This window comes from Bison bison, unplaced genomic scaffold (genome assembly GCF_000754665.1).
Source record: "Bison bison bison isolate TAMUID 2011002044 unplaced genomic scaffold, Bison_UMD1.0 scf7180017863888, whole genome shotgun sequence".
Lineage (NCBI taxonomy): Eukaryota > Metazoa > Chordata > Mammalia > Artiodactyla > Bovidae > Bison > Bison bison.
The window spans coordinates 725,313-731,234 of NW_011494460.1; the positions used below are offsets into that span (position 1 = coordinate 725,313).

The 5,922-nt window shown below is 43.7% G+C and overlaps 1 protein-coding gene across 2 annotated transcripts in view; it reads left to right on the forward strand.

Annotated features, from left to right (window-relative positions):
- Positions 1–5,702: 5,702 nt before the first annotated feature.
- The window catches only part of AFF1 (AF4/FMR2 family, member 1), a 197,602-nt gene continuing 197,382 nt past the window's right edge, over positions 5,703–5,922 (forward strand). For both annotated transcript variants that reach the window (XM_010833775.1, XM_010833777.1), the window contains exon 1: positions 5,703–5,869. The gene's annotated coding sequence lies outside the window, so the exon portion shown is untranslated. The remainder of the gene's footprint in view (positions 5,870–5,922) is intronic.

The window sequence follows — 5,922 nt, forward strand, 5'->3', positions numbered from 1 at the left end:
TGGAATGAAAACTGACCTTTTCCAGTCCTGTGGCCACTGCTGAGTTTTCCAAATGTGCTGGCATATTGAGTGCAGCACTTTCACAGCATCATCTTTCAGGCCCACTTGACTTCACATTCCAGGATGTCTGGCTCTAGGTCAGAGATCACACCATCGTCATTATCTGGGTCGTGAAGCTCTTTTTTGTACAGTTCTTCTGTGTATTCTTGCCATCTCTTCTTGATATCTTCTGCTTCTGTGAGGTCCATACCATTTCTGTCCTTTATTGAGCCCATCTTTGCATGAAATGTTCCCTTGGTATCTCTAATTTTCTTGAAGAGATCTCTAGTCTTTCCCATTCTGTTGTTTTCCTCACTAGCATTTTCCAAATTACAATTTTAGATACTAAATCAATTAACAGTACTATTATATAACTCAAAATTATTCATAATCCCTTTGGGATTGGGAAATAGTGTATAGTAGCAATAAATAAAATCTTATACATAATATAAAACTCATTGTACTTGTTAGAAAAAATGAGGTCAGAAAAAAATAAAAGGTCAGGTCACTAAGAACTATGTTTTATGCAAAGTGATCATGATAAAATGCAGTTACTTTAATTACAATGGTTGTGCACTTCTTGCAGCAAAAGATAGCAGGTTTACATTTGCATATCTTCCTCCCAAGTAGACATGTAAAAGCTGGGAATTTCTGTGTCTGTGTACAATCTATGCCCAGCTCTCAGTACACTTTCTCCCATGGCCTCAGGGATTAGGATGACAGCCTTACTGTCTCCTATTCATCTTTATTTTCATCTGGCAGCCACAGTAGTCTTTCTATAATGCAACTTGATCAAATCAACTTCCACTTAGGATGAAAGGAATGCTCCCTAGGTTGGCACGTAGAGCCCTTCACCACCAGTTTGCCTTTGATTTTTCCTATGTTCTCATCACTGTCCTTCATAATCTTTGCTGGAGAACCTACTTCTCCTCTTTCTTTTGTGTTCTTTTTTTTTTTTTGGAAACTGGCTCTATCTCCCCTGCCCTTTGCCTGGCTCAGGCCAGTCCTCCTTCCTCCCTTTCACTGTTCCCCGCTCCCCGTCTACACCACCTTCCCCCATCTGGGTTGAAGTTTTCAACCCAATGTATACTTATAACCAAGTGTATGCTCGGTTAGGATTTATCTGCCAGTTTGGTTAGGACTTTCTTACACGTTGAAGTAATTCGTTCCCTTTGAAATATACATGCAGTAATTTTGGAGTAACGTCATTTAAACTGCTGGTTTACAAGACTCAGGTCTTGCTGACTACAGAGTTTAGGAATATTCCAGGCTGCCCAAGCAAACAGCTGTCAGTGTTGTGATGCAGGCACATTTCCCTTCAGTCTCAATCTCAACATGTATTCCCACCCTGCCTTGTGCAGTTCAGGAACTCTGAGAATATAGCCTATGAGCTTCTCTGAGTCCCTGGAGATTCATTTGTTTGTTTGCAAAATTTAAGTAGAATCATGGCTGAAAATTTTCAGGTAAAACCCCAGGAGTCCTTACACAAAGAGGCAGTTGAAAAAGTTCCATAGTTGTATTACAAAAAAAAAAGGGGGGGGGCAAAAATTTTTTTTCAGTTCTGTTATAAAAAAGATCACTTATGTCAGAGACATGCTTCACCTAAGCAGAAACATGATCAGAAATAAAATGACTAAGTTGTAAAGATGAAGAAAGTGCTAGAATTTCAGCCAGTGAACTAAAAATGTAACTGAAGAATTCCTATAATGAAGATAGAGGAGAGTGTAGCTAACAAAGTGTAATGTCTGCATCTCCTTTGCATAATCGCTTTTCAATTATGTCATACATTTTTTTGAAAATTTAGATATAGCTTCCCTGGTGGCTCAGATGATAAAGAATCTGCTTGCAAGGCAGGAGACCTGGGTTCGATCTCTGGGTTGGGAAGATCCCCTGGAGGAGGGCATGGCAACCCACTCCAGTATTCTTGCCTGGAGAATCCCATGGACAGAGGAGCCTGATGGGCTACAATCCATGGGGTTGCACAGAGTCGGACACTACTGAAGCGACTTGGCATGCACTCAATCACTATTTAAAACAACCTGCTTATTAACTGATTATATACATTGTGACCTGGAGAAAAGGCAGAAAAGCAACTTAAAAACTCACAAGAATGACTGCTTTTCCTTTATGGTGACTGCAGCCATGAAATAAAAAGACAACTACTCCTTGAAAGAAAAGTAATGACCAACCTAGACAGCATATTAAAAAGCAGACACATTACTTTGCCAACAAAGGTCCATCTAGTTAAGGCTTTGGTTTTTCCAGTAGTCATGTATGGATGTGAGAGTTGGACTGTGAAGAAAGCTGAGCACCAAAGAATTGATGCTTTTGAACTGTGGTGTTGGAGAAGACTCTTGAGAGTCCCTTGGACTGCAAGGAGGTCCAACCAGTCAATGGTAAAGGAAATCAGCCCTGAATGTTCATTGGAAGTACTGATGTTGAAGCTGAAACTCCAGTACTTTGGCCATCTGATGTGAAGAGCTGACTCATTGGGAAACACCCTGATGCTGGGAAAGATTGAAGGTAGGTTGAGAAGGGGACGACAGAGGATGAGATGGTTGGATGGCATCACTGACTCAATGGACATGAGTTTGAGTAAACTCCAGGAGTTGGTGATGGACAAGGAGGCCTGGTGTGCTGCAGTCCATGGGGTTGCAAATAGTTGGACATGACTGAGCGACTGAACTGAACTACCTGTCCAGAAATTAATTAATAGAAGCATGCATTGGAATTGTCTATTTACCTACCTGTTTCTGCAAGGCACCAGAAGCTCATGAAAACAGGTGCTCTGTGTCATTGACATGGCCCATTCCCTAGCACACTGCCTTAAAAATATTCCTATCAATGTCATGAGCTATCCTCTGAACCAAAGGTACATCATCTTCAACAACAACAACAAAATCTGCAACATTGCATCCCTCACCTCCAAAAGCAGTAAAGCCAAATTATCAAACTTTCACTGTCAATGTTATTTACTAAATTGACTACAGATTGAAGGCATTAGGAAACTTTATTGGATTAGGAATACAAGGGAAAAAGTTTTAGATTGATTAAAAAAAACCCCTTCAGATTATAAAGTATGACTAGGTTTATTAAAAAGAATGAAATAATCTATTTGCAACAACATTAATTCAGTTCAGTTCAGTCGCTCAGTTGTGTTTGCAATGTGGATGGACCTAAAGATTGTCACACTGCGTCAAGTGAGTCAAAAGGAGGAGAAATATTACATGACGTCCCTTACCTACAGAATCTAAAAAATTATACAAATGAACTTATTTACAAAACAGAAACAGACTCACAGACTTAGAGAATGAATTTATGGTTGCCAGCAGGGGAAGGATGTGGGGAAGGGATAGTTATGGAATTTGGGATGGATAAGGTACTCATGGGGTCACAAAGAGTCGGACATGACTGAGCGACTGATCTGATCTGAAGGTACTCACTGAGCTTCCCAGATGGTGGTACTGGTAAAGGATCTGTCTGCTAATGCAGGAGATGCAAGAGATGTGGGTTCAATCCCTGGCTCAAGAGGATCCCCTGAAGGAGAACATGGCAACCCACTGCAGTATTCTTGCCTGGAGAATCCCCATGGACAGAGGAGCTTGGCAGGCTACAGTCCACAGGGTCGCAGAGAGTCGGACATGACTGAAGCAACTTAGCAGGCACTCATGCAAGTACTTGCTGCTATATTGATAATGGATAACCAACAAGGACTTACTTTATTGCACAGGGAATTCCGCTCATTGTTATGTATCAGGCTGGATGGGAGGGGAGTTTGGGGGAGAATGGATCCATTTATATGTATGGCTGAGTCACTTTGCTGTCCATCTGAAACTATTGCAGCGTTTTTCATCAGCTACACTCCAATATAAAATAAAGTGTTTAAAAAATAAAAAAATGGGAGGTGGGAGAGGGGTTCAGGATGGGGAACACATGTACACCCATGGCAGATTCATGTCAATGTATGGCAAAACCAATACAATATTGTAAAGTAATTAGCCTCCAATTAAAATAAATAAATTTATATTAAAATATGACATATATTTTTATTTATATATAAGCTTATACATATTTTACAATGAAATATATTAATTCCATAACAAAAAGGTTAAAATATTCGTTATGATTAGAATAGATATCAATCTTTGTTAGAAACATTTAAGAAGCATGCAAACTGGTATCTGTCTGGGGTGATGGCTGTCCCACCTGCCTAGGGAAGACCTCCAAAGCTTTCACCCAGAGGCACAGCAGATCTCATCAGGGGCACCTTAATTATTGTAGCTGTTAAGGTAAATCATTATAATTGTGAAAGCATAGGGAGTAGGGAAAAGAGTTAGATTTTGCAAAACAATCCATGGGATCAAGCAGCCAAGAGTTTAATTTGGAAATGCGAATATCTGTCGCTTAGGTTTTCGAACAGTGTTTATGTGGAAAATGAAGGAATCAGGAGGGGCAGAGCAACAACAACAAACGAAAAAACAGGGCAAGAAAGAGGAGTTATTTCATACATTATATTAATTTACATTCTATTGCATATGAAAAAGGTGATTTTCTTGATCCAAATGATTTCACCCATTGAAACCATTAAGAAGGGACTTCCCTGGTGGTCCGGTGGTTAAGACTTCAGGTTCCAATGTAGAAGGCAGGGTTCAATACTTGGCAGGGAGTTAAGATCCCACGTGTCTGATGGCCAAAAGGACAAACCATAAAACACAAGTAATACTGTAACAAATCCAATAAAGACTTTAAAAACGGTCCACATTTTAAAAAAAAAAAAAATCTGAAAAGATTTTAAACCATTAAGACATGGGGAAAATCCTGTCTGGGCCGTTTGATGATATCTTCCTGCATCCTTTTCAGGGAGGGAGGTGAGATACCACTGAGAGTTCAGGAGGACGCTTTCTTTCCTATGTTCAACAAGGGATTGGGTAGCAACTAGGCAGAAGCCTTCTTTTGGATCTGTTTGCCAAAGCCCCAATACCCATTAGAATTTTCTGGGGTTGGGCTGCTGAAGAGCAAGAGCTGGGGAGGCTGGATTTGGGAGGCCTGGTTTCTCGTGCCACTTTTTAGCTTGCGGACACTGGGCACACTATTTCTACCCCTTCGGTTTCATTATTTGGGAGATGGCAGCAATACTGTGTGTGTGTGTTTCATGCGGCTGTTATGACGATGAGCTGGGCTTGAGTGCGAAAAGCCCTTTACAAACCATTTAACCCTCTCCAGATGTTAGTTATTATCATCTTTCTAAAGAATAGGAGACTGCAGAAAAGACTCCTTGACACTTTTAGTCAAAACTTGACCCTAAGCTCATTCTCGCTGCAAAGCGAAAGGGTTGCGGTGCCCCACACCAGGCCGGGGCAGGGTCACCCACGCTGCCGGTGTACGGTCACTGCAGTATTCATTCCGAGAGGCTGCTGGCCCTGGGTCCTCCCATTGGTCTCCCGCGGAGGGCCCGCGCAGTTCCTCTCATCAGGGTGGTGCCAGCAAGAGGGCGTGGGCAGGGCGGGGCCGAGAAACTCGGGATGGGGCGTGGCCTCCCGGGGAAGGGCGGGGCCTCGCCTCCCGGGCGTTCCGGGGGCCGCCGGCGCGCGGGGCTAGCCAGCCAGCGAACGGACGAGCGCGCGGCCCCTGCGCACTCGGCCGCCGCCCGCGCGCGTCGCTGGCACAGCTGCGTTCTCGCCTCCGCGGCTGGGCGCCGGGTCCCGCGCGAGCCGTCGCTGAGCGCCCCGCGCTCCCCGCACCTGCGCCCCTTCCTCACCGCAACAGGTCAGGGGCGGGTGGAGGCGGCGAGGGCGCGCGAGCAGAGACTGGAGGACTCCAGGTCTGGAAGGTGAGCGGAATCCTGCGCCCTGCTCCCCTGAGCTGGAAGTGGGGGGGTTGGGG